This window comes from Phyllobates terribilis, unplaced genomic scaffold, assembly GCF_046119375.1.
Source record: "Phyllobates terribilis strain yellow unplaced genomic scaffold, ASM4611937v1 Scaffold_12__6_contigs__length_324123572, whole genome shotgun sequence".
Lineage (NCBI taxonomy): Eukaryota > Metazoa > Chordata > Amphibia > Anura > Dendrobatidae > Phyllobates > Phyllobates terribilis.
Window position 1 is genome coordinate 174,431,804 of NW_027362772.1, and position 20,728 is coordinate 174,452,531.

The window sequence follows — 20,728 nt, forward strand, 5'->3', positions numbered from 1 at the left end:
AATGCCCCTGTCCATGCCTACTCATCCAAGTGTCTGTGGTGAAATGCACCCTGTCACACACAGAGTTTCTCAAAGAAGCGATGATGTTGTGTGCGACATGCTGGTGGAGCCCATGCACACCTTTCTTTGAGAAGTAGTGCCGACTGGGCATCTGGTACTGGGGCACTGCGACGAACATAAGGTCTTGAAAATCCTCTGTGTCCACCAGGCGGAAAGGCAGCATTTCTGTATCCAAGAGCTTGCAGATGGTGAAATTCAACCTCTTAGCTTTCTCATGGCTAGGAGGAAAAGGTCTTTTACTTGTCCACATCTGAGGGACCGAGGGCTGGCTGTTGTGCTTAGACGGGGTTGAGACGGGTGACCCCGGCAAACTGCCGGTCTATGCAGGCGGACATGTTAGGTTGCCTTGATCCAAAGGTGGTGCTCTCGGTGTCGGAGGGCGCTCAATACCAGCTGGTGTTTCCACCTCCAAATAAAATGATGACCTGCCAATCACGCTGGCTGTTGCGGGTAAAGAGGTGGCAGGTCTGCGTCCCAACACAGGTGTGACTGCTGTCCCCCCAGTCACAAAGGATGAAGAGGCCGCGGATGCACAAGATATGGCAGACGGTGGTTGGCCCGGCCCACTAGGCCGCATTGTAGCACAGTCAGCTTCGCACTGCAACTTATGCTTCATATCCATGTGACGGTTCATGTATGAAGTACTCAAACTATTGATTTTTTGGCCTCTACTTAGCTTTTGATGACAAATGTTACAGATAACATGAGTTGGGTCATCCTTATCGATCTGAAAAAATGCCCAGGCAATGCAAGGCTTAACGCTCATGAGACCTGAAGAGCCACCACGACTTGTGGTCAGAAGCAGAGTTGTGTTTGAGGATGCAGTTGTTGACATGCTTCCAGTACTACGTCACTGTCCAGGAAGGTGCAACCTGACCTCGTCGTCAATAGCATCCTCCTCCACCTCCTCTGCTGACCTCATCGACTGGCTGACTGTGGGTTGACAGTAAGTGGGATCTCCAACCTCGTCATTATCACCCTGTGTGTTCTCACACCCGTCGTCCTCAGATCCAACCTCTTCCTGCCCTGGCAAAAAACTCAAGTTGTCGCTCCAATCAGGTATTTGAGTCTCATCATCGTCTTCCTCATTGTCTCCACCAACAGGAGTTACAGTTTGGGAACGAAGGTCTTCATTATGGTCAGAACCTTCTGCGTCTGGTCCTGGATCTGACTCAAAGATTCTGGGCATCAGTGCAGATCATTTCCTCGTCTAGATTCACAGAAGCTCTGGAGCCGACCTCTTATTCCAAGGCTATAGTATGAGTAAACAGTAGAAATGAGCGGTGTTCGAATCGAACTATTCGCCAATCTCAAATTCGAGCTGTTTTGGGCGGTGTTCGAGCCGTTCGGTGAACACGAACGATTTGAAAAAAATTTGGCTGTTCGAGGTTATGTTTGATAACTGTTCGTGCACCAAAATCATAACTGGATTTTTTCTCAGTAATGCTGAAAATTATTGTTAATACGCAGTTTGAGTGTACAGCAGGGCGGGAGGAGGGGCAGGGGATGGATCTCTGCAGAAATAATGAAGATCTCCATTTTTTTTTCTCTTTCCCGCATTTACAGTCAGGAGGTGCAATCTGTCAGACTATCGGGAGCGCACACACGGAGCGAAGTGCTTTTTTTCACACAAGCAAGGGCATGTGTCATTGGCTGTGTATGTCACATGTCCTTGCCCTATAAGACCCAGCCATTTTCCCCGTCGCCACCATTTTCTCACTGCTGCAGCTGCGTGTTAGACGGCACCGCTGTTGCTGTTTGCGCTATACTTTCAGTGTTAATTTCAAGCCAATTTTCGCACAAATCTGCAGATAGCTTGGGAGTAGGGAATAGTTGTGATTGCAGTCCTTTTGAGGACTAGGTTACATAATTTCCTACAACTTTTATCAGGCAGGTCTGTGCTCTTAAATAGATAGGTTGGGAGTAGGGTCTAAATGTAGTTGCAGTCCTTTTGAGGGCTAGGTTACATCAGTTCCTATTAGTTTTTGCCAGGCAGGTCTGTGCCAGTGCTGTGCAAGTTTTTTCATAGCATTTGCCTAAATCTAGCTAAGCAAATCCCTTTTGGCCTCCTGCAGTGTGTGTTAGTCAGTGTAGTAGCCTATCTGCATTGAAAGCTACACCACCTGTGTATAGAATACAAATTTTTTCGCTGAAACTAGGCAACTAAAACCTTTTGGGCATAGCATCATTCTAGTAGTCCATCTATACTAACCTCCACCAGGTTGCAAATAAAAAATAATTTTTATCTGCATCTAGCTCTGAAAAAATATTTGGGCTTGTAGCAGTGTGTGGGACTTGGTCTATTAGTCCATCTATACTAACCTCCACCAGGTTGCAAATTAAAAATAATTTTTATCTGCATCTAGCTCTGAAAAAATATTTGGGCTTGTAGCACTGTGTGGGACTTGTTCTATTAGTCCATCTATACTAACCTCCACCAGGTTGCAAATTAAAAATAATTTTTATCTGCATCTAGCTCTGAAAAAATATTTGGGCTTGTAGCAGTGTGTGGGACTTGTTCTATTAGTCCATCTATACTAACCTCCATCAGGTTGCAAGTTAAAATTAATTTTTATCTGCATCTAGCTCTGAAAAAATATTTGGGCTTGTAGCAGTGTGTGGGACTTGTTCTATTATTCCATCTATACTAACCTCCACCAGGTTGCAAATTAAAAATAATTTTTATCTGCATCTAGCTCTGAAAAAATATTTGGGCTTGTAGCAGTGTGTGGGACTTGTTCTATTATTCCATCTATACTAACCTCCACCAGGTTGCAAATTAAAATAATTTTTATCTGCATCTAGCTCTGAAAAAATATTTGGGCTTGTAGCAGTGTGTGGGACTTGGTCTATTAGTCCATCTATACTAACCTTCACCAGGTAGCAAATTAAAAATAATTTTTCTCTGCATATAGCTCTGAAAAAATATTTGGGCTTGTAGCACTGTGTGGGACTTGTTCTATTAGACCATCTATACTAACCTCCACCAGGTTGCAAATTGAAAATAATTTTTATCTGCATCTAGCTCTGAAAAAATATTTTGGTTTCTAGCAGTGTGTGGGACTTGTTTTATTAGTCCATCTATACTAACCTCCACCAGGTTGCAAATTAAAAATAATTTTTATCTGCATCTAGCTCTGAAAAAATGTTGGGCTTGTAGCAGTGTGTGGGACTTGGTCTATTAGTCCATCTATACTAACCTCCACCAGGTTGTAAATTAAAAATAATTTTTATCTGCATCTAGCTCTGAAAAAATATTTGGGCTTGTAGCAGTGTGTGGGACTTGGTCTATTAGCCCATCTATACTAACCTCCACCACCTGTGTATGTAATAAAATTGTTTTACTGCATCTAACCCAGCCAATACTTTTGGGCTAATACCACAGTTTGGCCACTCAGCTCTGTTCAGTTCCCATCCATTGTTTATTCTGCAAACAACTCCAGAGTTGTCAATTAGTTAACCACAAAAATGAGTGGAAAAAGGCCTGCTGCTGGTGGAAAGGGGAATAGGCGTGTTGGGAAGGGTAAGAAAGGTTGTGTCCATGGGGTAGGTGTTAAAGCAACGGTAACATGTGCAGAAGAAAGGCCATCTTCCAGCCAAACTAAGATGTCTACTTCTTTTAGCGGACAATGTGATACGATCCCTTTCTTACGGCGAAGCCCATCGCTACAAATTCAAGATGAGGCACAAAAACAGCAGGTGCTTCAACGGATATCAAGTGCTCCTTTAAGTAGGCTCTCCTCCACCTCAACTTCAACATCACAAATACTCCAGTCCTCAGAGGTGTCACCCCAATCGCATTTGCTTCCTCACAGCTCCCAAGTCTCCAGCTGCTCGTCTGAGTATGGGGTAGAACAGATGGTTGAGTCTGCAGAGCTGTTTACTCATACTATAGCCTGGGAATCAGAGGTAGGCTCCAGAGCTTCTGTGAATCCAGACGAGGAAATTATCTGCACTGATGCCCAGAATCTTTATGAGTCAGATCCAGGAACAGACGCAGAAGGTTCTGACAATAATGTAGACCCTCGTTCCCAAACTGTAACTCCTGTTGGTGGAGACAATGAGGAAGACGATGATGAGACTCAAATACCTGATTGGAGCAACAACTTGAGTTTTTTGTCAGGGCAGGAAGAGGTTGGCTCTGAGGACGGCGGGTGTGATAACACACAGGGTGATGATGACGAGGTTGGAGATCCCACTTACTGTCAACCCACAGTCAGCCAGTCGATGAGGTCAGCAGAGGAGGTGGAGGAGGATGCTAGTGACGACGAGGTCAGTTTGCGCCTTCCTGGACAGAGACGTAGTACTGGAAGCACGTCAACAACTGCATCCTCAAACATAACTCTGCCTCTGACCACAAGTCATGGTGGCACTTCAGGTCGCATGGGTGCTAAGCCTTGCATGGCCTGGGCATTTTTTCAAATCGATAAGGATGACCCAACTCGTGTTATCTGTAACATTTGTCAGCAAAAGCTAAGTAGAGGCCAAAAAATACATAGTTTGAGTACTTCATGCATGAACCGGCACTTGGATATGAAGCATAAGTTGCAGTGGGAAGATCACTGTGCTACAATGCGGCCTAGCCGGCCAGACCAACCACCGTCTGCCACTTCTTGTGCATCCGCGGACTCTTCATCCTCTGTGACTGGGGGGACAGCAGTCACACCTGTTTTGGGACGCAGACCTGCCACCGCTTTACCCGCAACAGCCAGCGTGATTGGCAGGTCATCATTTTCTTTGGAGGTGGAAACACCAGCTGGTGTTCAGCACTGTCCGACATCGATAGCACCACCTTTGGATCAAGGCAACCTAACATGTCCGCCTGCATCTTCCTCACAGACCGGCAGTTTGCCGGGGACACCCTTCTCAACTCCGTCTAAGCACAACAGCCAGCCCTCGGTCCCTCAGATGTGGACAAGTAAAAGACCATTTCCTCCAAGCCATGAGAAAGCTAAGAGGTTGAATTTCACCATCTGCAAGCTCTTGGCTACAGAAATGCTGCCTTTCCACCTGGTGGACACAAAGGATTTTCCAGACCTTATGGCCATCGCAGTGCCCCAGTACCAGATGCCCAGTTGGCACTAATTCTCAAAGAAAGGTGTGCCTGCGTTCCACCAGCATGTCGCACACAACATCACCGCTTCTTTGAGAAACTCTGTGTGTGACAGGGTGCATTTCACCACAAACACTTGGACGAGTAGGCATGGACAGGGGCGTTACATGTCGCTGACTGGGCACTGGGTAACTATGGTGACAGCAGGACAAGGGGCTGCTGTCCAAGTCTTGCTGTCCCCACGAGTTGTGCATCAATGTTATGCACACGCCCGGACTGACTGGCGTGTGCGGGAGAAGTGGTTCCACTGGACCATGAACCATAGAGTGCCTGGAGGGGCATGACTAAGTATCTGGCCAATCCGACCAAGATGGCACGACGGCATATGATGCCAGTGCACCAGGGAGAAACCGGGCAGAGGGACCAGGTGCTACTCCAGGTCAAACTCCGGACACGGGGGTTGACCCACACAGGGATTACTGGAACAGGCAGGTTAGGCTGGCACAGACTGGTGGATATAAGTGAACACGGCAGGTATGCAGACGGGTGGATACAGGCGAATATGCAGGCAGGGACGTACTGGCCGAAAGGACGGGCTGGAGCACAGAGAGGGCAAGATCCAGTACAGACTGGGTCACAGAAACAGAACCGCAGATGCGGTAGAAAAACACAGCAGAGAGGGAACGCCCGAAGCGGTGGGCAAGAGCAGAGCAGGACGGGACTGCCGGAGCAGCGAGCACAAACAGAGCAGGACAGGACTGCCGGAGCAGCGAGCAGATGCAGAGCAGGACGGGGCTGCCGGAGCAGCGAGCAGAAGCAGAGCAGGACAGGACTGCCGGAGCAGCGAGCAGATGCAGAGCAGGACGGGGCTGCCGGAGCAGCGAACAGAAGCAGAGCAGGACAGGACTGCCGGAGCAGCGAGCAGATGCAGAGCAGAAACCGCAGGAGCGGCAAGCAAGGCAAGAGCAGAGTGGAAACCGCAAGAGCGGTAAACAAGGCAGGAGCAGAGCGGAAACCACAGAGCGGCTAAGAAGGCCGAAGCAGAGCGGAAACCGCAGAGCGGCAAACAAGGCAGGAGCAGAGCAGAAACCGCAGAGCGATAAACAAGGCAGGAGCAGAGCGGAAACCGCAGAGCGGCTAAGAAGGCCGCAGCAGAGCGGAAACCGCAGAGCGGCAAACAAGGCAGGAGCAGAGCGGAAACCGCAGAGCGGTAAACAAGGCAGGAGCAGAGCGGAAAGCGCAGAGCGGTAAACAAGGCAGGAGCAGAGCGGAAACCGCAGAGCGGCTAAGAAGGCAGGAGCAGAGCGGAAACCACAGAGCGGCAAACAAGTCAGGAGCAGAGCAGAAACCGCAAGAGCGGCAAACAAGGCAGGAGCAGAGCAGAAACCGCAAGAGCGGCAAGCTAAACAGGAGCAGAGCGGAAACCGCAGAGCGGTAAACAAGGCAGGAGCAGAGCGGAAACCGCAGAGCGGTAGGCGATACAGAAGCAGAGCGGAAACCGGAGAGCGGCTAGAACCGCCGGAGCGGCGAACGAGACAAGGCAAGGGGATAGGACTCTGTTCACAAAGAACAGACGGAGAAGGAAAGGCAGAACCAGAAGCACACAAAGTACTTACAAAGAAGTAGCGAGCGTACACTAAATTCACAACAGAGGTACAGAGAGGATGAGAAGGAATTTAGGAGCAAGTTCAGACTCTGCAGAAAGACGCAGAAAACAGACATAGAGGGAAAAGGGAGAAAAGGCTAAAGTAGAAACGAGGCACAGACAACTGGGAACAGAGGAACGGGAACAAATACAGCAAGGCTGGAACACAAACAGGACACTGTTCAGACAGGAACAGATACCGCAAGGCACAGACAGGCAGATCTAGGAATACGGCCCCTAGAAGGCGAAAGAACAGGCTGGAAGCGTGTTCACAAGAATAGACCACAGTTCAGACACAGAACTGGAAAACAGGCAGGAAAACAGGATAGGACCTGGCACGTCAGAGACAAAAAGCCAACTGACAGGATACAATGCTCAGGCACCATCTTGAGGAAGAAGGTGGAATAAATACCCAAAGATGGACAGCAATAGGCTGAAGATGCAACAGGGGCGTGTCCGCAGCAGCTACAAGAAACAGGAAGTTCAGCGGGCGTCGCCCTATGCAGCCAAAGTAGAGCAGAGCAGAGCACAAGGAGAGAAGCCAGACCAGGAAGCTGGCGGGAGATGAAGTTTGCGATCTTGCATGATGAGAGATGGAACACCATGCAAGAACGCCGCCAGGTATGCTACAGTACCCCCCCCCTTACGCCCCCTCGTCTTCAGGCCTGCAAGGATCTTCTGCAGGGAATTTGTGGGCCAATCCCTCTCTTCAAGGAGATTACTTCTATTGTCCACAGGAGGAGACAAAACTGGTCTCATAATCTGGATGGCTAGGATGCGACTTCCCATCCAGCCATCTTCAGCAACAGATGAAACGGGTGAAGTACCAGAAACAGCACACAAAAAAGTCTCTCTACATTTATTTTTAGGCAGCACCCCAAAAAGTTCAGGAGACAACTGGAGGTCCTCCGCCGGGTTGGAGGGGTGCAGAGACTCGGGGGTAGCCTCTGCTTCGGGGTACATCTTGTCAAGCTCACAGGATGAAATGGGCAAAGTATCAGGTACAAGGTGTAGAGAAGTCAATGCCTCTTTGTTATGTGGTGGTACCCCGGAGGATTCAGGAAACAACTGAGGGTCCTCCGCCAGGTTGGAGGGGTACCGAGACTCGAGGGTAACCTCTGCTTTGGAGTACACTAGGTCAGACTCACTGGAAGAAGCGGGCGAGGTATCAGGTACCGAGTAAAGGAGAGTCTCTGTCCATTCGTTATCAGGTAGCACCCCGAAGGGTTCAGGAGACGACTGGAGGTCCTCCGCCTGGTCGGAGGGGTGTAGAAACTCGGGGGTAACCTCTGCTTCGGAGTACACTAGGTCGGACTCACTGGAAGAAGCGGGCGAGGTATCAGGTACCGAGAAAAGGAGAGTCTCTGTCCATTCGCTATCAGGTAGCACCCCGAAGAGTTCTGGAGACGGCTGGAGGTCCTCCGCCTGGTCGGAGGGGTGTAGAGACTCGGGGGTAACATCTGCTTCGGAGTACACTAAGTTGGACTCACTGGACGAAGCGAGCGAGGTATCAGGTACAGAGAATAGGAGAGTCTCTGTCCTTTCGCTACCAGGTAGCACCCCGAAGGGTTCTGGAGACAACTGGAGGTCCTCCGCCTGGTCAGAGGGGTGTAGAGACTCGGGAGTAACTACCACTTTGAGGCACCCATTGTCAGGCCCACAGGACTGAGCAGACGAAGTATCGGGTACCGGGTGTAGGGAAGTCTCTCTCCAATTGTCATCGAGTGGTATCCCGGAGGATTCAGGAGGCAACAGGGGGTCCTCCGCCAGGTAGTAGAGGTGTACAGACTTGGAGGTAATCACAGCTTCGGAGCATCCTTGGACATGCACACTGGTTAAAGTGGGTGTAGTATCTGATGCCAGGTGCAGGAAGCTCTCCTGTGTGGACTCTGGATGGGTAGCAGTCTCTTCTGGCAGGAGAACTGGTGCACCACCCACGCACATCACCCGCTGGGGCTTCTCCGGGATACAGGGAGATGAAGCTTCAGTAGGGACTTCAAGGTAGGGGTCAGGAGGTCTCTGGGAGGACAGACTCTGGCGTGACGGCTTGCCTCTACGTCTAGCACGTCTGGACTGCCTCTTGAGGTTGGGAGAAGTATTCCGGAGAGTGTAGTCATCCTGAGTGGATTCTGGGCAAGCAACAGTCTTTTCGGGCAGGAGAACTTGTGCGCTACCTATGCACATTACCCGTCGGGGCTGCTCCGGGATACAGGGAAGTGAAGCTTCAGCAGGGGCTTCAGGGTTAGGATCATCGAAAGCCAAAAGGAAGGCCACCAGGAAGGCCTGTAGGTCAAGAACGATAGGATCCTGTGCTTCCCATAGGGGGTTGATCCATTCCAAGGCATCACCCGCTAGGTTGGACATTATAAATCCCACCTTAACCCGATCGGAAGAATAAGCATTGGCATAGAACCGGAACTGCAGCAAGCATTGCCACACAAACGCACGGCATTGTTTTGGATCCCCGTAGTACTGTGGTGGATCCGCGGGAGCAGGTGCAGCTTCAGCAGGGACTCCAGAATTGGGGTCATCGAAGACCATTAGGAAAGCCACCAGGAAGGCCTGCAGGTCAAGGACGATAGGATCCCAAGCTTCCCATAGGGGGGTGACCCACTTCAAGGCATCACCCGCTAGGTAGTCAATTATAAATGCCACTTTAGACCAATCAGAAGGAAAAGAAAGAGAGTAGAACTTGAAGTGTAGCATGCATTGCTCCACAAATGTACGACTTAGTTTTGGATCCCCATAGTACTGGGGCGGATCTGCAGGAACGGGTGCAGAAACCTCCATCTGGACGGGTGCGTAATTCGCCTGGAACTCAGCTAGAGAAAAAAAAAAAATTTATTTATTTATTTTTAATGCACGTATTTAGCTGGAAAACGCCTCAGAGAGCGAAGGCCGTGGGGCTCAACGGGAAGCATGGCCTGAGCATGCTGTTATGCACACGCCCAGACTGACTGGCGTGTGCGGGAGAAGTGGTTCCACTAGACCATGAACCGGAGAGTGCCTGGAGGGGCGTGACTAAGTATCTGGCCGATCCGACCAAGATGGCACGACGGCATACGACGCCAGTGCACCAGGGAGAAACCGGGCAGAGGGACCAGGTGCTACTCCAGGTCAAACTCCGGACACGGGGGTTGACCCACACAGGGATTACTGGAACAGGCAGGTTAGGCTGGCACAGACTGGTGGATATAAGCGAACACGGCAGGTATGCAGACGGGTGGATACAGGCGAATATGCAGGCAGGGAGGTACTGGCCGAAAGGACGGGCTGGAGCACAGAGAGGACAAGATCCAGTACAGACTGGGTCACAGAAACAGAACCGCAGATGCGGTAGCCAAACACAGCAGAGAGGGAACGCCCGAAGCGGTGGGCAAGAGCAGAGCAGGACGGGACTGCCGGAGCAGCGAGCACAAGCAGAGCAGGACAGGACTGCCATAGCAGCGAGCAGATGCAGAGCAGGACGGGGCTGCCGGAGCAGCGAGCAGAAGCAGAGCAGGACAGGACTGCCAGAGCAGCGAGTAGATGCAGAGCAGGACGGGGCTGCCGGAGCAGCGAGCAGAAGAAGAGCAGTACAGGACTGCCGGAGCAGCGAGCAGATGCAGAGCAGAAACCGCAGGAGCGGCAAGCAAGGCAAGAGCAGAGTGGAAACCGCAAGAGCGGTAAACAAGGCAGGAGCAGAGCGGAAACCGCAGAGCGGCTAAGAAGGCCGCAGCAGAGCGGAAACCGCAGAGCGGCAAACAAGGCAGGAGCAGAGCGGAAACCGCAGAGCGGTAAAAAAGGCAGAAGCAGAGCGGAAACCGCAGAGCGGCTAAGAAGGCCGCAGCAGAGCGGAAACCGCAAATCGGCAAACAAGGCAGGAGCAGAGCGGAAACCGCAGAGCGGTAAACAAGGCAGGAGCAGAGCGGAAACTGCAGAGCGGTAAACAAGGCAGGAGCAGAGCGGAAACCGCAGAGCGGCTAAGAAGGCAGGAGCAGAGCGGAAACCGCAGAGCGGCAAACAAGGCAGGAGCAGAGCAGAAACCGCAAGAGCGGCAAACAAGGCAGGAGCAGAGCAGAAACCGCAAGAGCGTCAAGCTAAGCAAGAGCAGAGCAGAAACCGCAGAGCGGTAAACAAGGCAGGAGCAGAGCGGAAACCGCAGAGCGGCTAAGAAGGCCGCAGCAGAGCGGAAACCGCAGATCGGCAAACAAGGCAGGAGCAGAGCGGAAACCGCAGAGCGGTAAACAAGGCAGGAGCAGAGCGGAAACTGCAGAGCGGTAAACAAGGCAGGAGCAGAGCGGAAACCGCAGAGCGGCTAAGAAGGCAGGAGCAGAGCGGAAACCGCAGAGCGGCAAACAAGGCAGGAGCAGAGCAGAAACCGCAAGAGCGGCAAACAAGGCAGGAGCAGAGCAGAAACCGCAAGAGCGTCAAGCTAAGCAGGAGCAGAGCGGAAACCGCAGAGCGGTAAACAAGGCAGGAGCAGAGCGGAAACCGCAGAGCGGTAGGCGAGGCAGAAGCAGAGCGGAAACCGCAGAGCGGCTAGAACCGCCGGAGCGGCGAACGAGACAAGGCAAGGGGATAGGACTCTGTTCACAAAGAACAGACGGAGAAGGAAAGGCAGAACCAGAAGCACACAAAGTACTTACAAAGAAGTAGCGAGCGTACACTAAATTCACAACAGAGGTACAGAGACGACGAGAAGGAATTTAGGAGCAAGTTCAGACTCTGCAGAAAGACGCAGAAAACAGACATAGAGGGAAAAGGGAGAAAAGGCTAAAGTAGAAACGAGGCACAGACAACTGGGAACAGAGGAACGGGAACAAATACAGCAAGGCTGGAACACAAACAGGACACTGTTCAGAGAGGAACAGATACCGCAAGGCACAGACAGGCAGATCTAGGAATACGGCCCCTAGAAGGCGAAAGAACAGGCTGGAAGCATGTTCACAAGAACAGACCACAGTTCAGACACAGAACTGGAAAACAAGCAGGAAAACAGGATAGGACCTGGCACGTCAGAGACAAAAAGCCAACTGACAGGACACAATGCTCAGGCACCATCTTGAGGAAGAAGGTGGAATAAATACCCAAAGATGGACAGCAATAGGCTGAAGATGCAACAGGGGCGTGTCCGCAGCAGCTTCAAGAAACAGGAAGCTCAGCGGGCGTCGCCTTATGCAGCCAAAGTAGAGCAGAGCAGAGCACAAGGAAAGAAGCCAGACCAGGAAGCTGGGCGGGAGATGAAATTTGCGATCTTGCATGATGAGAGATGGAACACCATGCAAGAACGCCGCCAGGTATGCTACAGTCAATCCTTTTTATCTCGAAGTTCCTCCAGTGCTTCTACCTCCTCAACCTCCTCTCGGTCCTCAAGCTGCACCCAAAGCCTGTCTGGTCATGCCACATGCTTTCTAACTGCGCAGAAGGGATCCTGCACACCTCCTTGCTATGCAGGCAGCAGAGCTCAACGTCATCAGGCGGTTTTTACTTTGAAATGTCTGGGAAATGTGAGTCACACAGCTGAGGAGTTGTGGTCAGCTCTGGAGAACCAGTTTCATGAATGGTTGTCTCCACTGGCCCTTAAACCAGGGAAGGCCGTGTGCGACAATGCTGCAAACCTCGCTGCGGCCCTTCGCCGGGGCAATGTCACACACGTGCCTTGTATGGCTCACGTGTTGAACCTGGTTGTCCAGCAATTTTTAGCCCATTATCCCAGACTAGATGGCCTTCTGCAGAGGGCACGGTCGCTGTGTGCTCACTTCCGCCGTTCGCATCCCGCAGCTCAGCGACTTACATCTCTACAGAAGTCGTTGGGCCTGTCACTTCACCAGCTAAAATTCGATGTGCCTACCCGGTGGAATTCAACTCTGAACATTTTGCAGCGACTGTGGCAGCACCGACAAGCCCTGGTGCAATATGTTCTGATGTATAGCCTGGGCCAACGAGATCCAGAGGAGGGGCAAATCGCGCTGGAGGAGTGGTCTCAGATCAGGGACCTATGCACCCTTCTTCACAGTTTTGAAATGGCGACGAAGATGTTTAATGCTGACGATGCCATTATCAGTATGACTATTCCTGTGATTTACATGCTGGAGCACATGTTAAACAGAATTCGGAGACAGGTGGTGGCATAAGAGGAGGTGGAGGAAGTAGAGGAGGAGGAGTTGTATGCGGAAGGGCTAACATCTGCAAGGTCCAGACGGTCGGCAACACCAAGGCAGCAGGCATGTGAGGGTGGGGGAGAAGGTATTACCAGGGCGCATGGTAGCAGCCAAACTAGTGAGGAAGGTGCAGGAGCCCAGGAAGAAGAGGAGGACGAACTGTTGGAAGACTCATCAGATGAGGGAGACCTTGATCACATTTCTGTTGTGCGAGGTTGGGGGGAGAGGGCAGAGGAAGGAAGCATGATTGTTACCTCGCCACCAACACAACAGGGACTTGGTGCTCCTGGATGCACAAGACACATGAGTGTCTTCTTGCTGCATTACCTGTAACATGACCCTCGAATTGTCAGAATTCGAAATAATCCTGACTACTGGGTTGCCACACTCTTAGATCCCCAGTACAAAAGTAAATTTGCAGATCTTATTCCTGCCCTAGAAATGGATGCACGAATGCAGGAGTATCAGCAGAGACTGTTGCAGAATTTTACATGTGCTTTTCCACAAAACACCAACGGTGCACGTAGTGAATCTCACAGTTCTAACTTGCCAACCATGGGACTGTCGAGTGTTCAGCACTTAAAACGTAACAGAAACACAGTATCTGCTGATAACATCAATTTTGCGGAATCATTTCACCACTTTTTTAGCCCATCCTTTGCAAGGCCACAGGAGACAAGAAGTCTGACACATAGTCAACGCCTAGAGACGATGGTACAGGAGCATCTCCAAGTAAACATTGAAGCCATGACTGTGTCACTGGACCCTAGCTCTTTTTGGACTTCCAATCTGGATAAATGGCCGGAGCTCGCCACTTACGTCTTGGAAATCTTGTCATGCCCCGCAGCCAGCATTTTGTCTGAATGTGTGTTCAGCGCTGCTGGTGGTGTGCTGACAGATAAGCGCACGCGGCTCTCCACTGATAATGTAGACAGACTCACGTTCATAAAGATGAACAAATCATGGATCCGAAAGGACTTTTCTACCCCTGTGTCATCCTGGGGAGAGTAAAAGCTTGATGATTTGTTAAAATCACCTCACCAACCATTTTAAGCTTTGAATTTACTAATCATGTTTATCTGTATCTTGTCTGGAAAACAATTTGGGCCTTGTAGCAGTTTGTAGTACTGATTCTATTAGACCATCTATACTAAACTCTACCAGATTTAAAATTACTAATCATGTTTATCTGTATCTTGGCTGGAAAATAATTTGGGCCTTGTAGCAGTTTGCAGTATTGATTCTATTAGGCTATCTATACTAAGCTCCACCAGATTGCAAATTAATAATAATTTTTAGCTGTATCTAGCCAAGAAAACAATTTTGGGGCTCCTAGATGCGCAAGACACATGAGTGCCTTCTTGCTGCACTACCTGCAACATGACCCTCAAATTGTCAGAATTCGAAGTAATCCTGACTACTGGGTTGCCACACGATCAACCTTTTCATTTTAATAAAGAACAAAAAATTGTCATTTTTGAAATTATAAGCATTAGCAGGTTATTAGGAACTGAAATTAAACAGTTTTCAACTCAAAACTTTATTCTAGGTGATGTTACATTTGCACATAGGACCCCTTCTTCGAAAGGAGCTTCTGAACTCTCTCATCCAGTGAATTTGTCAGGTTTTGGATGGATTCTGCTTCAACTGTTTTGCATGAGGACAGAATACCCTCCCAGAGCTCTTGCTTAGATGTGAACTGCCTCCCGCCATCATAGACACTCCTTTTGATGATGCTCCAGAGGTTCTCAATGGGGTTGAGGTCAGGGGAGCATGGGGGTCACACAATAAGTTTGTACCCTTTTATGCCCATATCAGCCAGAGATGCAGATGTGTTATGTGCAGCATGAGACGGTGCATTATCATGCATGAAAATGATCTTGCTGCGGAATAAACGGTTCTTCTTCTTGAACCATGGCAGGAAGTGCTGTTTGAGAAACTCCACATACATTATGGAGTTCATCTTTACCCCTTCAGGTATTCTAAAGGGGCTGACAATCTCTCTCCCCATGATTCCAGCCCAAAACATTACTCCACATCCTCCTTGTTGGCGCTGTAGCCGTGTTTGCATGGGGTGTCCATCAACCAGCCATCCTCCACTCCATCCATCTGGACCATCGAGCGTTGCACGGCACTCATCGGTGAACAAAACAGTTTTTAAGTCAGTCTTCATGTATTGTTTGGCCCACTGGAGCCGTTTCTGCTTCTCTACAGTGGATAGAGGAGGTCGACAGAATGGCTTGCGCACAGCTGCAAACCTCTGAAGGACCCTGCATCTTGTTGTTCGGGGGACGTTGGAGGCACCAGCAGCTTCAAAAACTTGTCTGCTGCTATGACAAGGCTTTTTTGACGCTGCTCTTTTAACCTGACGTAATTGCCTGTCGGAAAGAGTCCTCAATTTTCCCTTATCAGCACGCACACGTGTGTACTGTGAATCAGCTACATACTTCTTGATTGTGCGATGATCACGATGAAGCAATGTTGATTGTAGTCATGCCTTGACCTATACACTCCACAATTTGTTGCTTCTCAGCAGCCGACACATCCTTTGTCTTTCCCTTTTTGGCAGAAAATGTAGGCTGCTTAATAATGTGGGACAGCCTTCTTAAGTAGTCTTGCCTTTCATTGGACACACCTGCCAAATTAATTAGCACAGGTGTCTGCAATTGCTTACAGTGATATAAAGAGCCCTGACACACATCACCATCAATGAGTTTAACTGACAAACAAAAAATTCTTACCTTATCACTCATAAACACTTTTTGCATAATAATTTGGAAAACAGTGTACATGTGCTTTTCCACAAAACAACAGTGGTTCACATAGTGAATCTTACAGTTCTAACTTGCCAAACGTGGTCTGTATGGAGTTGTTCAATAAAGGGCCCAAAATTAAGATAACATAGACCGGAGAGGTCTCCATGAATACGAATTCCAAAGTATTTGATACCCTGTGAGGGCCAGGCAAAGGGAAAGTTGGACTGGATGGAATCCTGTATGGATTTGGGGAGGAAAACATCGAGGGCCTCAGACTTCGCTGCATTGATTTTAAAATTTGACCATGTAACAAAGTGATCTATTTCAGCCATAACAGCAGGGATGGATATATGTGATTCAGTGATATATACTAGGACATCATCAGCAAATGCAGAGCACTTGTACTCGGTGCCTCCCACCTCAATCCACCTAATATTGGGGTTATGGCGAATTGATGAGAGCAGGTGCTCCGTGACTAGGATGTATAAGAGAGGGGACAGAGGACATCCCTGCCTTGTCCCATTGGTGATTATGAAAGGTGATGAAAATATTCCATTTATCTTCAGCCTAGGTGACGTATTGCAATACAGGACCCTGATTTTGGCTTTAAAATGGTCCCCTAGACCCCTACCCCAAGCTTTTTAAGAGAATAATATATGGCATGCTAGGAGACTCTATAGAATGCTTTCTCAGCATCCAACGAGAGTATCTAATTACAAATTTTTAACTGCATCTAGCCCAGGAAATACTTTGTGCCTAGTAGCAGTGTATGCTAGTCAGCGGATTATCCCAGCTGTTAAGCAAGCTACACCACCTGTAGTTTGAACACTTAATTTTTTCAAAGGAAATGCTTCGGGCCCCTGGGACACTCAGTGAAGAGCATCAGGAGGCACCCCAAGGCACAGGGGCTGGGACTTGCGGTAGGACGCCTTGTGGTGGACCGCCAAGCTCAATCCTTATAAAAGCTTTTTAACTGCAGCAGCTTAAGTGGACGCTACTGGAGCTGGAATTCACGCAGCTGCTGGCATCAGACTTGCCCTCCAATAGATCCTTGTAAAAGGATTTAAAGTGTACCCATTCAAATTAGAGAGACAATTTAAATTAAAAAGCTTAGACCTTCCTCCACCGCAGGGGGGCTCGCTCGAACCACCAGCGGACAGGCACCAGTATTGGGAGAGGTGGACTGGCCGTCAGGGTCCAACGCAGCTCTGGCACAAACCCGGCGACACGGAGGTCGCACGGGAAGGAACGGACTGGCCATGTCGGCTTCGCACTTTTTTGGTTTTAGAAGGGCATGACATGCCTATATCTGTGTTTCCCCCTCCTTTTACTCCTCCACCTCTTTTCTTTTCGAATGACTATATGTACTTGTCACTTTTCTATGTGTTAGTTGTATCTTCTGAGCAGTTTGTCAGCTTTTGGACACCTTTGAAGTGTTTTCTATGTGTTTTCTATGCGTTCCTATGTGTTTTTGATTACCTGCCATTGGTTTAAACGGTGTTCGACGAACAGTTCGACGAACAGTTCATAGAACATATGGATGTTCGACGAAACAAACTCGAACACTACGGGGGTGGCTCAACACTAGTAAACAGCTCTGCAGATTCAACCATCTGATCTACCCCAAACTCAGACGTTCAGCTGGAGACTTGGGAGCTGTGAGGAAGCAAGTGCGATTGGGGTGACACCTCTGAGGACTGAAGTATTTGAGATGTTGAAGTTGAGGTGGAGGAGAGCCCACTTAAAGGAGCACTTGATAGCCGTTGAAGCACCTGCTCATTTTGTGCCTCATCTGGAATTTGTAGCGATTGGCGTGGCCGTAAGAAAGGGATCGTATCACATTGTCCTCTAAAAGAAGTAGACATCTTAGTTTGGCTGGAAGATCGTCTTTCTTCTGCAGATGTTACTGTTGCTTTAACACCTACCCCACGGACACAACCTTTTTTTCCCTTCCCAAAATGCCTATTCCCCTTTCCACCAGCAGCAGGCCTTTTTCCACTCATTTTGGTGGTTAACTAATTGACAACTCTGGAGTTGTTTGCACAAAAAACGATGGATGGGAACCGAGCAGAGCTGAGTGGCCAAACTGTGGTATTAGCCCAAAAGGATTGGCTGGGTTAGATGCAGTAAAACAATTTAATTACATACAATGGTGGTGGTGTTTAGTATAGATGGACTAATAGAATAAGTCCCACACACTGATACAAGCCCAAAATTATTTTCCGAGCTAGATGCAGCTAAAAATTATTTCTAATTTGCAAGCTGGTGGAGCTTAGTATAGATAGACTGATAGAATAAGTCCCACACACTTCTACAAGCCCCAAATTATTTTCCGAGCTAGATGCAGATAAAAATTATTTCTAATTTGCAAGCTGGTGGAGGTTAGTATAGATGGACTAATAGAATAAGTCCCACACACTGCTACAGGCCCAAAATTATTTTCAGAGCTAGATGCAGATAAAAATTATTTCTAAATTGCAAGCTGGTGGAGCTTAGTATAGATGGACTAATACCATAAGTCCCACACACTGCTACAGGCCCAAAATTATTTTCCGAGCTAGATGCAGATAAAAATTATTTCTAATTTGCAAGCTGGTGGAGCTTAGTACAGATGGCCTAATAGAATGATGCTATGCCCAAAAGGTTTTACTTGGCTAGGTGCAGTAAAAAAAATTGTATTCTATACACAGGTGGTGTAGCTTGCAACACAGATACGCTACTCCACAGACTAACACACACTGCAAGAGGCCAAAAAGGATTTGCTTAGCTAGATTTAGCCAAATGCTGTGAAAACACTAGCACAGCACTGGCACAGACCTGCCTGGCAAAATGTCGTAGGAAATGCTGTAACCTAGTCCTCCAAAGGACTGCAATTAAAACTAGTCCCTACTCCCAAGCTGTCTATTTAAGAGCACAGACCTGCCTGTTAAAAGTCATAGGAAATGCTGTAACCTAGTCCTCAAAAGGACTGCAATAAGAACTATTCCCTACTCCCAAGCTATCTGTATATTTCTGAGAAAATTGGATTGAAATTAACACTGAAAGTATAGCGCACACAGCAACAGCCGTGCCGTCTAACATGCAGCTGCAGCAGTGCGAAAATGGTGGCGACGGGGAAAATGGCTGGGTCTTATAGGGCAAGGACATGTGACATACACAGCCAATGACACATGCCCTTGCTTGTGTGAAAAAAAGCAGTTCGCTCTGTGTGTGCGCTGCTGATAGGCTGACAGATTGCACCGCCCCACTGTAAATGTGGGAAAGAGAAAAAAAATGGAGATCTTCATTATTTTTGCAGAGATCCATCCCCTGCCCCTCCCCCCGCCCCGCTGTACACTCAAAATACATATTATCATTGATTATCAGCATTACAGTGAAAAAATCCAGTTATGATTTTGGTGCACGAACAGTTACCGAACATTACCTCGAAAAGCTGAATTTTTTCAAATCGTTCGTGTTCACCGAATGGATCGAAAACCGCTCAAAACAGCTCGAATTTGAGATTGGCGAACAGTTCGATTCCAACACCGCTCATCTCTAATCCTGACTTCTTCTGGCTTTTGTAATTTAACTCTTTCTAAGCCAAGCAGTAGAAAGATGAGCATTACTTGTGATGAAAGGAAATATACCATGATTTCTTTTATTTTAATATTGATTCGTAAACTATTAGTTACAGCCAATTTTGAGCTTCATAACCTTTTTTTAAATCTGACATGTATCACTTTATGTGGCAATAACACTTGAATGCTTAACATATCCCCGTGATTCTGATAGTGATATTTTGTAACACATTGTACTTTATATTAATGGTAAATTTAGGTCAATATATATTTAGTTTTTCTTGTGAAAATATCTAAAGTTGCACAATTTCATTGAAATGCGGTGATGCCCCATATGTCTTCAGAAACTACTGTTTGGTCACACAGCAGGGCTTTGAAAGTAAGAGCGCTGTTTGTGTTTTGGGAATGCAGATTTTGCAAGAATATTTTGAGGGTGACGTTTGCGGAGTTCCAAAAGTACCAAAACAGCAGAAACCCCTCCAAAGTGATCCCATTTTATAAATTACTCCTCATAATGAATTCATCAACACCGGCAATTACTATTTTTGTCCAACAGGTGTTTTCACTCTGCAACATCCAGAATTGCAAATAAGCCAGTTTAGTGCCCAGCTTGCGCTTATGGAGACAAGCACCCCATGCATTTTAAGTGGGCTCTCCTCGCAAGAGAAATGCCAAATCTGTGGATTCTTTGTCTTACCATTAACGTGGAAACCCCTATTTTTTAGAAGGAAAGATGACGGTCCTGAGTTAGGGCTTGTGTTTTTTGCTATCCTGGCTTTTTCCCCAAACAGCTTTGTTCCTGCCATATTTTTGAAGCATATTTGTCTCAGAAAAGCCACAGCGATTCATAGTCAAACATAAATGGCTGAAATCATTCAGCTAGTGTCTGATACATGCTGCCCGTATTAGCTATCAGGTTTCCTTTAAATCCTCATACAGCTAAGTCAAACTAAAATAAAACAAAGTGATGACGTCCGGAATGAAGGAAAAATTACAAAAAATATTATTTTCCTCAAAAGTTAAAAGTGTTCAGTTCTCAAGTTTCTATCATTTTATTTCCTGTAGATAGTTATAATGATTAGGACTTTTACATTCTCTGTAAACAGTCAGTCCATATGCTTTGTTTATTTTCTGCTTAAAATTTAATGGGTGAAGAAAAAAACTTTTGCAGAAACCCAGGATTGAACCATGTACCTTTAGATCTTCAGTCTAACGCTCTCCCAACTGAGCTATTCGGCAGGACACAATTAGATTCAGGAATGTTCAACACACTGTAGATGTCACAACTGGATGTATTTATTTTTACTTTGATTTGTTTTTGCAAGATTATCTATATTTGAAAGTCCAGCTATTTTGCGCACATATTTAAGAACTTACATTAATTCTTTGTGAATGAATAGAAAAAAACAGCAATTCTGCATTTTTTTACATTTTCAAATTTACTCAATTCGCCAGGGTAATTCTGACTGTGTCTCTGTAGGACAGGTGATGATTGAGCATAAAACACAATT